This window comes from Ictidomys tridecemlineatus, chromosome 2, assembly GCF_052094955.1.
Source record: "Ictidomys tridecemlineatus isolate mIctTri1 chromosome 2, mIctTri1.hap1, whole genome shotgun sequence".
NCBI lineage: Eukaryota > Metazoa > Chordata > Mammalia > Rodentia > Sciuridae > Ictidomys > Ictidomys tridecemlineatus.
This window is the reverse complement of record NC_135478.1, coordinates 90,823,202-90,833,638: the sequence shown is the minus strand read 5'-3', so window position 1 is coordinate 90,833,638 and position 10,437 is coordinate 90,823,202.

The following is a 10,437-nucleotide window of genomic DNA, read 5'->3' as shown; positions in this document are numbered from 1 at the left end:
GTATGTACAAACAGAAAACTTTATTGCCTGAACTCCAATAAGCTGCCCAGTAAAAGTCTAATATACAATTGAATCAATCCAGCTTCATCTTAAAGGCTCACCTCTCGGGGGGCTGGGGATATAGCTCAGTTGGTAGAGTGCTTGCCTTACATGCATTAAGGCCCTGGGTTCGATCCCCAGCACTGCCAAAAAAAAAAAAAAAAAAAAAAAAAGGCTCACCTCTCAACCCTTACTTCTGGCAAAATGCCAGGGGCCATTTTTGACTCGGCTGTGGCTCTCAACACAAAGTCATGCAGCTAGTGAGGAGGAATGCCAAGTTCACCCATCCACAGGTTTCCTGAGTCCTTAAGGTCTGAAAACCTTTTACAGTTTTGAGCCAGGGAGTGGGCAGAGCTGATTGACACCCCCTGATCACAAAGAGATTATAATTTTGAGAAGGGTCAATAAATGTGGCTTGTATTGCCTGGATCATTCACTGATGTCTACCTGGAGGGCTGCATCTTGGATCTGGAGGCAAGAGTTCAAGGATCAATTAGTAATGTCTGCTGTGGGATCAGCCGTGGGGAAGTAAATGGTTGCCTTGCCTCCAAGGCAAAGGAGGGAAGGGGAGACAACTGTACTTCAGAGAAAGCCTTTTGAGATATGGCCCAAGGGCGGAGTGTTGGCTATCTGTAGGCATAACTTCCACCCAACTGAATTCTCTGGAGATTGAGTAATAGGCTAGAGAGAACACAGTCTCTGTGGATTCAAAGAAATTTTGAATTAAAACCCTGACTCAATCATTTATCCAGTGCTTGTCCTGGGGCATATTATTTAACCTCTCTGGACCTCGGTTTCCTCTTCTGTAAAATGCTGAGGTAATTGGGATGATGGCCAAGTGCCTGCTCTTGCCACGTTGAACCCTGACAACTGTGCTCCACCACCTTGCAGGACTCCATAGACTGCAAATGAGGCATCCCCTGGTGCATCACTATGATTGGCATTTCCTGAAGTTGGCAACCTGCGTCGGGCAGAGGCCCAGAGAGGACAAGTCACTTGCCCAAGTCACACAGCTAGCACATGGCAAGAGCCGGATTTGAGTTCAGGTCTGCCTGACTCCACACCCTGGCCTGTTTTTACCATGCCCTCCTGCAAACCTTAGTTCACCAAATCTGGACTGGCTCAGCCCCCGTGGGCTGAGGGCGGGAGACTGTGGAGCCTGGGAGCTCCCTGCCAGGTTTCCCTTCGGGGATGTGCAGAAAATGAGCGTTGCCATCACATCTCTGCACGGTGCAAATCAGGGCGGTGGGGAAGAAGGGTGCCGGAAGAATCTCCCCCGCTCTGAAGCTGAGAAGAAAACCCTCAGAGAGAGAGGGTGACCCCATGCTTTCAGTGGAACAGGGGCAGATGAGTCTTGGGCCAAGGCAGAGAGGTAAAGGGGGGTGGGAGGCACATTTGGGAGAGAAGGATGCTCAGCTCTCAGCAGATGCTGGGAGACTGACGCTTGTCACAAATCCTGTGGGCGGGAGAAAGGGAACCAGCAGGGACCAGGAAGCGCCTAGGCAGGCAAGAGCAGGAGGGAGACTGTTCCAGAATCCGAGGGGGACTCCCCAACAGGAGCCGGACTGTGGGTGGAGGAAGCAGCTCGGCCTGGCCAAGCAGAGTCGCAGACAGCACCCCAACCTCCAGAGGAGGGAGCCCCTCTTGCGGGGAAATTGGGACCCGGGTGCTTGTACGGGGGAAGGCAGGCGGGAAAAGCCAGCAGACATTCTTCAGACAGCCCCAAGCCAGATAATTCAGAACATTCTGGTAGCTTTCAAATTCTTTAATTTGATGACCCTTAATTTGATCATCTTTTATTTTCAGGGACATTAAATGGAATTAAATGGAACTTTAAAATGACCCAGATTCAGGGCAGGTGGGGCCTCGGAGGCTGGGGCACAGATTGGAGGCTCCGGAGATCTAGTGAAGCCCGACCTTGGGTGGCCTCTGCGCCTGAGTGGGGATGTTTCCAGAAGGTGAAACACACGGTCCCCAAATGCCCTGCTGTGATTCATCACCAGCAAAGATCTCAGGAGCAGGTGTGCATGAGGGAATTTCGGGGTCACAGCGGGTAATCCGGTCTGGCCAGGCTGAAGCAGGTGACCCGACCATCCGCCTGATCCTGAGCTACTGGATAAGGAGATTAATCTAAATCTGTCTGAGGATAGCACGGCTCTTTAAGAGAGCCTGGGACCCAGAACCTGAGGGCTGAACTCAGGGACTTCAGGCTAAGTCCCCAGCCCTCTGCCTGTGTGGCTCAGACATCCTCAATCCGCTCCTTGGGAAAACTGCCATGTGGTGGAGCCCCTGGAATGTGGGGGTGGGAAACACAGAGCCCAGGGGGACTGGGAGGAATGGAAAGAGAATACTGGGGAGGGACTGAGGTGAACTGGGGAGTCCATCCTGCTCAGAGGCGGCAGGAAGACCTGGCACCCGCTGATGGTCACTGGGTTTGGACCCAGGCTTTGCTCCTTATATCTGTGCCACCGTGAACCTGTCTTGTGGCTGAGGGGTCTCGTCATCTCCCTCGTATGGATGAGGAAACTGGCTCAGAGGAAGCTTGGTGGCTTGCTCAAGGGCACAGCTTGCTACCCCAGGAACTGCTGGGGGCGGGGGGGGGGGGCAAGACTAGGCAAGTGGAGAATGCAGGGTCCAGGGCTGGGCGCTGGCCTCGCCTCAGAGGCCTGCTCTGTGGGTGGGAGCTAAATCCCCCTCCTGCTCGGGGCCTGGGTCTCCCCTGAGACCTGGGAAACATCCTGCGGCCTTTCCCATGGAGTGGGGGAGGGGATGGGCAGGTCGGAGAGGGAGCCCCCTCTGCCTGTCCCTTGGCTGAGACCTTCCAGGAGCCCCCTCCCTGTGCCTTGAAGGGTGCACCTGCGATTTGCTGAATCGGGGAATTTCCTGTGTCATTGGAAGCCGGTGATGAGGGTGGCTGGGTCCTCCAGGACACCAGCAATGGCCACCTCCATTGTCCCTTGGGCTCCTGTCAGGCCCTTTGGTTACAGGATCAGCAGCCTCGCTGTCACCCTGGAGCACCATCAGGGCCTCCTGTTAGAGATGCGACCCTCCCCCTCGTGCCTGGGCCTCCTTGTCTATAAAATGGGAAGGGACAGAGCCCCTCCTGTGGTTGCCGAGGGCTGGGTGAGTGCCAGACCCTCAGCGTCCCTGGGCAGCCTGCGACTCTCCTCGGCCTCCCCTGTCCCCACCACGTGCGCTGACTCTATTAAGTTATTCTGTTAAGATGACTGATGTGGTTTCCGTTTTCCTGCCAGAACCACTGACTGGTGCGCTCCAGGCCCCCACGGAGCTGTGGGTGCCTCTGGGACCAGGGTGAAGGCCACCTGGGACCTGGAAACTGTGTCACCACGGGGCAGGAACAGCTCTGCTCACGCAAACTGGTTCTTAGCTCTTCCTTCCAGAAGTGATAGTGTCCTCTGTCCACGTTTCCTCAACCAAAGCAGGTCCCTCGACCACTCTTGAGTTCAATAAGGAATGGGCCGTGAACACCACTGACCAACAGAAGGACCGGTGTCTTTGGAAAGATCCAGAAGCAGTATCAGCTCTCTTCTTAACGGTCAACCCTAATGAGGTCCCTGATTAGATTTTCCCGGACAATAAGATCCAGCAAGTTATTGAGCATTTGCTTTGTGCTGGCCTAAGCACCCGTTTTCAGAGAATCCGTGTGGTAGGCAGCTCTTACCCTTGGTTTTTAGAAAAGAAACAGACGCTCAGAGAGGACCCCTGACCCTCTTGACTACCAAGCTGTGTGAGGCAGAGCAGAGATTTGCACTGAGGCGTCAGATTCGGAAAATCCGTTTCCTTACAGCCGCACTCTGCGATGGTGTCTTTCTCCTCTTATTCCAGAAACCCAAGAGTGAGGAAAAGCCGGTACTTAAGCAGCTCAGCCTTTGACCTGGCAAACCCCACCCTGCTCTCAGGGCAGCAGGGGTTGTGCCACGTGGCCCAGTCTGGAACTCGGCAACCCCGAGACCTGTCCAGGATTCCATGGCCCGCTGTCCACCTCCAGACTTGGTCAGAGGTACCTCCACCTTGCACCGGGCTCAAGACCAGCCTGGTTCAGGATTCTGCCCACGAGCTCTCCAGGCCTGGGGAGAGAAGGTGGAGGGTCCTAGTCCCCTCCATTTGAGCTCTTCCAGAGGGGACACCTCAACCTACGGCGGACACCTGGCTGTGCTCATGGCGATAGCCATCTGAGTCTCAGACATCAGTTCCCCAACTAGGACACAAGCCCGAGAGGCTCTTCTGTCTTTTGGTACAATAATAATGGCAGCAGCTGCCTGGGGGCTCTAGGCACCGGGCTCTGTGGTCAGTGCCTGTTGTGATTTCTTTCATCGGATATGACGTGACTCAGGCACAGTGACGGTGTGGAGGAAGGACTTTACACCTGCCGGTTCCCAGAAACGGGGCTCGGCACGCCAAGCAGGGCCACGCAGAGGAGCCTGGGGAGGGGGGTCAGGAGGCAGCGGGTGGAGGAGGTGTCACCGAGCCTTCTAGTGGCTTCCACAGGAAGGAACAGGTGGGCAAGGCAGGGCAGCAGGCCAAGGAGGCTTCGGATTGGCTGGTCTGTGAGCTTCCGGCGGGATCTGGGGCATGGGTACTGCAGAGTTCTCTGGCACGGGCACTGGGCTGTCTGGGGCAGGGGCCAGGGGGCTGGAGCATGAGGACCCATGGCAGGGGTCCTTGGGGGCAGGAGCTCTGGACTGGTTGGTTTGCAACTGAGAGATACGCTTACAGGTGAGCTGTCTGTTTTCTCTAGGAATAAGCTAATCCTGGGGGCAGTCCTTTCCAGTGGCCCCAAGTCGCCAGGGTGTGAAAGCATTTGAACAAAAAGACATAGTGGGCACAGTGTCCTTCCAGTATCATCTTCTCCATATTTGAAATCAATCTGCTGTATCCGCTGGAGTGAGGATTGGCCACCAGGGGCAGAAGGAGGAGTTAACAGAGGCTTAAGAAATAAGAAGTCTTGAGATGGAAGTTTCCAGGTTCCCTGTGTCAACTCGTGGCACCATCCAGGTCCCAGTTCTTTACCCTCTTTTGCTTTTCTCTGCTCAGCACATTGTAAGCTTGAGACTACACACTACTCTATGTAGTGCCAAGAAGGCTGCCATGGCTCCAGACATCAACACCATAGACAAAAAAGGGTCCCAACAAAAGATTACAGTGTTTCAGTAGTCTGTTGCTGTGGAGCCAACTGTGCGGCAATTCTGTGGCTGAAAAGTACCACAGTTATTATTTTGCCTTTCTTTGCGTTGATGTGAGTGCAGCTACATGGCTTTTCTGTTCCACGTGGCACTGGCTGCAACTGTTCCTTGAATTGCATGCAGCTGGCAGCTGCACTAGGCTGGAAGGCTCCAGAAGGTTCCATTGCCTGTCTAGGCCCTTGATGCACCTGGGTGTCGTCCCCTGTTTAGCCTGGGCTTCCTCACAGCTGGTGGTCTCAAGGTGGTCAGCTACCTTTCACAGTGACCAGCCAGTCCTCCTTAAGACCTAGACCTGCAGCTGGCCCTCATCACTCCTTGGTCAAAGCAAGTCACAAGGCCACTCCGATCAAGGGAGGAGATGAGTCCACCTCTTGGTGTGTAGAGCTGCAGGCTGTGGTTAAGGTTTAACTCATCAAGTGGACGTTGTCCAAACCCTTCTTGTTCCCGAGAAGGAGCTGGCCCTTGCTTGACCCCTGCGAGATAACTTCTAAGTCCTCAGAATGTCCCACCTCTTGAGTACCTTTGTCCCTGGGCCACACCCAGTGGTTTACCTGATGATGCCTGGTGGTGGTCATGTGTCTGTGGGCTACGCTTGAACTTGACCTTGGAGGGTTGAAGACTGAGTAACTAAGATTGGACACGTGGTGGTCAACCATGCCTATGTGACTGACCCCCAAGAGAGACCCCGGACTCCACGGCTTGGGCGTGTCTTCCTGATTGGCAGAACTTCCTGCTGTCACACATCGTCGCTGTGAGGATAAAGCAGTGTCTAGGGGGCAGCTAGGCTCACTCTTGGTCTCTCCTAGACTCTGACCCCTGTGACTTTGACCTTTGCTGCCCTTAATCTGTGTCCTGTCACCTTGATAAACCAGGGCCAAGGCTGGCTGCCCCTTGGAGGGACGTTACTGAGTCCTTCTGTGGGGTCGTGAAGCCCAGGGCTGGTCTTGGTGGCCATCTTTGGAGATCACCCGCCACCAGGAAGTGAAGGCGGGCAGTTCTCTGCTCGGGGTCCCCTCCTTTTCCAGAGAGCCCCATACAGCCCTCTCTTTGTGCCTCGTTTTCCTGGAGGCTCTGCTTAGATCAGAAAAACCCACACCCTGGACCAGGCACCCTGGGCTGCAGCAGAGCAGCTGGGGAGAGGCAAGCAGCTAGCGCAGGTCCCCTTGCTGATGGGGTCCGTGTGGCCCAGAGAGGTTAAGTGCCTTGCCCAAGCCCTCACAGCCTTCCTGACTCCAGAGCCTGGTCCTGAGGCTGAAACCTCTACCACTGCACCCGGCACAGCACCCTACAGGTGGGAGACCCCGTGGAAATGAGTTAGGCACCCCCGGGTGCACTCCAGAAGGCCCATGGAGTAGAGAAGTGGCCCCTTCCCTCAGAGCCATGACCACGGAGGGCTGGGAGCATCTCATTTATCAAGAGAAACAACTTCAACGCTTCACTTTTTTAAAACAAAACAAGGACTAGATGGTGTGTTTCCAGTTTGCCTCTGATTTGAACTGGTGGCCTAAGACATATGGAAGAATCTGTGTCAGGGTGAAAATGGCTTTTGTATTGAGGAGACCACCTAGGTGGGACATTTTAGTCTGGAGGGAGCCCTCCCTTCTCCCCCAGGGCTCCCTGGCCCAGGAGGATGAGGAGACAAACCTGGTGGAGTCTGACCTATGAGGGGTCCAGGAGAATGAGAAGTAAGGACTCAGTCACCTCATCTGTAAAATGGGGGTGTGAATGCCCACCCTGAGGTTTAAGTGAATTGTTGTGTGAAGGCACTGAGACAGTGCCTGGAACATAGTAATTGTTCAACAAACGTTACTTTTTTTTTTTTTAATTATTACCATCATTATATTATGGAGGAGAGATGTTTAAGGTTGCTGTGGAGCAGAAAGTTATAGGGGCACAAAGGGTTTATGACCCAGGGAAGAAGATATTCAAGGGAGAAATTCCCTGCAGTGAGAAAGGCCACAGAGCTCTCTTGGCCTAACTCCTGAATAGTTACGAAGGCCGCTACGTCTACAATCAGGAGGAGAGGCTGGGAGAGTTAGGGCTCTATGTTTTTCTCACACAGAAGGCCTTGTGTACATCATGGTTAGCCAGAGCTCCAGCCATCACACCCACAGTTCAGAAGGAAGTGGGGTAATGGCAAAAGAAGGAAGTGGGGTAATGGCAAAAGAAGGGCAGCCTGCGTGCCACCCGACTCAGCCCTTCTTAGGGGGCTGTCTTAGAAGCCCTGAAGGAGACCGTAAGCCACAGCTGCAGATACAAGAGATTCGCTCAGAAAAAGCCCCCGGAGGAAACCGTCAAGGAGGAAAGGAAGCAGCCAGGGTCCAGGTTCAGGTCACCTCAACCCGGCCCTGTGGAGCTCGAAGTGCACAGGGCGGCTCAGAGCGTGTCCCAGGGCACAGGACAGGAGCTGGCCCTGCACCTCAGCACACATGCAGGTGGCTAGGAAGAGGACCTTCCAGGAGCCTGTCTCCGTGCAGGGCAGGTGGCACAGGGGCCCAATTCTGTGTCCACAGCAGGGTGTGCTGGTGCATGGGACTGGTTAGGGTCAAGGACACGGAGGAGGACACCAGGATCCGATGGCACCTCCGGTCAAGTGTCTGTTGGTTCCTGGCATCCTTGGATTGACGATGCACCCAGGGTCTCCCTTGCCCGCTGCCCTCGCCCAGCCTGTGGGCCCTTCCTGACCCCCACCTGGGAGGGGGTGACAGGCAGAAGATGATGGTACAAATGGGCAGGGGGAGGCCCAGTTCTCGACATTTTCCCACAGACGGGAGCAGCTGGCGTGGCTCCTGGTGCTAAATTGAAATGAATGCTGGCCCCGTGCCCGGGCTGGCTCCCAGCGCTGTCCTCAGGGCAGAATGTCTGCAGCGTGGAGCCCAAGAAGGTCACTTGCTGTCACAAGGGAAGGTGAGGAGGGGCTGTGATGGTCAGGGGGCCCAGCAGGAAATGGAACCTGACGCGACTGGTCAAGAGACATTAAAGAAGGGCCTTCTCTCAGCGTGGGCAGGGCTCGGGGAACAGAGCCGGGAGGTCAGGGCACTGAGGGCCACCATTGCCCCATACAGAAGGGCCCGGGTGACTGAAGGCCAGGGAGGGGTGGCATGGGGAGAGGGTCATGTGGCAGGAAGCTGTGGACGTCGTGATGACCTGCAGAAGCATGAGACCAAAGCAAAGAGGACTTGGAAAGCCACGTCCACCCCGCTGCCCGCTGGGGTCTCCTGCGGGCCCTCCCATCAGCCAAACCTGGCTGGAAGCCAGGAGGCCAGGGAGTCCACAGTGAGGTGCCACCCTTCAGTTTGAAAATTGTCTTCTTGTACATCTCTTCGGGAAACTTTTTAATTCAAGTGTGACATGCACTGGGACGGGACGGTCACAGGTGAACTTGATCCATGCAACCCGGCTAAGACACGGAGGCTTCGCCCTCCCTGGGAGGCCTGGTTTCCTGTCTCCCTTCTCCACCCTCCTCTCCCAGGAAACCTAGATTCTGACTTCTAAAAACATGAGTTTTCCCTGATTTGGTGCTGGTACATAAAGGGCATCTTCAGCACGAGCTGTTAGGGGTCTGGCCTTTGCATTCCACGTGTCCATGTCCTTGGCTGTACTTTCCCCCTTGCCGCAGGAGAGATCACGTTGCAAGGATATCTCTGCATACCCTCTGCCTTATCTAGGAAGAATCTCCAGGTTTAGGTGTTCTGAGTGGAATGGCTTAAACATTTTTTATAGCTCCCAAAACGCTTTCTGAAGGATGCACGACCCTTCTCCGTGCTCATCTGGGAAGTCTGTCACCAAGGTTAAAAAGGGTGACTTGAGCTTTCACTGGGAGAGAGGCCAAGAGGGGCCCAGGTCTAGATCCTCCTGGGGAAGGATCTGAAACTAAGTGCTGAGAATTCCCGCCTCTGGGCCTGACAGTTCTTGGTCATAAGCCACAGAATCCTCTGTGCTGGGCGAGGTGGACACGCAGCCTACTGAAGGCAACTGGGTAGCCAGTCCGTGGATTACCTGGGGGGTTTTTGGTGACTGTGTGGCAGGATCAGAACTCAAATCCCCAGGCCCTTCAGTTTATGCCCTGGACTCTGAGCACTAGACGTTTGGCCAGTGCCGCTGTCCCCAGACCTATGGACGGAATTCCTCTCTTGTCTCTTTGACCCTCGGGAGCTCTGCTGGCCTCTTTGGGACCTTCAGATCTATGTGATTCAGCGTCCTCCACTCAGCCTGAACGTGACTCAGGGCACTATTAGCAAGGAAGACACCAGGGAAGAGTTTTGAGCATGGTCAGCCCTTGTGGCCACAGTGGGGCATTCTGTCGCCCTTCAGTGTTCCTTGAGGGATGGATTCGAGGCACCCCTCCTCCATCAAATAGCAAAATCCGTGATGCTCAAGTCCTTCCCAGGAAACAGTATGTGTGCATGTGCCCTCGCAATCCTCTTGATTAACCCCAAGACCTAATACACGGGTCACACTGCCTTGTTTAGGGAATGATGGTAAGAAAAAGCCTGTGCACACTCAGTACAGGCAGGAACGTTCTTTTCTAGAACGTTCTCCATCCCCAGTTGGTTGAATCCCAGGATGCAGAGGTCTGGTGGCACTGGGTGGGAAATGGTGACCCTGGCCCTGACCCCACAGTCTCTCAGCCCCAGTGCGAGACACCTCACCACCTGCTCCTCAGTCCTTTGCTGCCCTGGGGGCTGTTCTGTGTTCAATTCCATTTCCAGGGAAAGAAGCTCTGATGGGCCCAACCTGGTGAGACCTCCTCCTGTCATCCAATCAGCCGCAGCAGGAGGGAGGACTGAGTGACATCACGGCCAGGAACTTGGAGGGTGGCCCCTTCAGGAAGGCCCTGCGAAGTGGGACGCTGGAGTTGGTTTTCTGTCTTTATCTGTTTAAAATGATTGGTCATCTCATTATCCAACAAGGTGGCAGAAGTCAGAATCCAGTCGGACTGCCTGACATTTATGTAATAAATAGAATAGATCAGTGTGGCTTTTATTTGGAATGACATAGTATCACCGAGGTGCTCCAAGGATTTCCCCAGGAGAGGGACCTCCACCCAGGATGAGTGGCAAATTTTCAGTAGCTTTAAGATTTTGAGTGAAGATTTGCAGGTTTCCAGAAATCTAGGGGTGACAGGATGAGGAGAAGAACTGGTTTGGGGAGTGACAGTCCCGGAAGAAAAACTGATCTGGAGAGTGAGGGT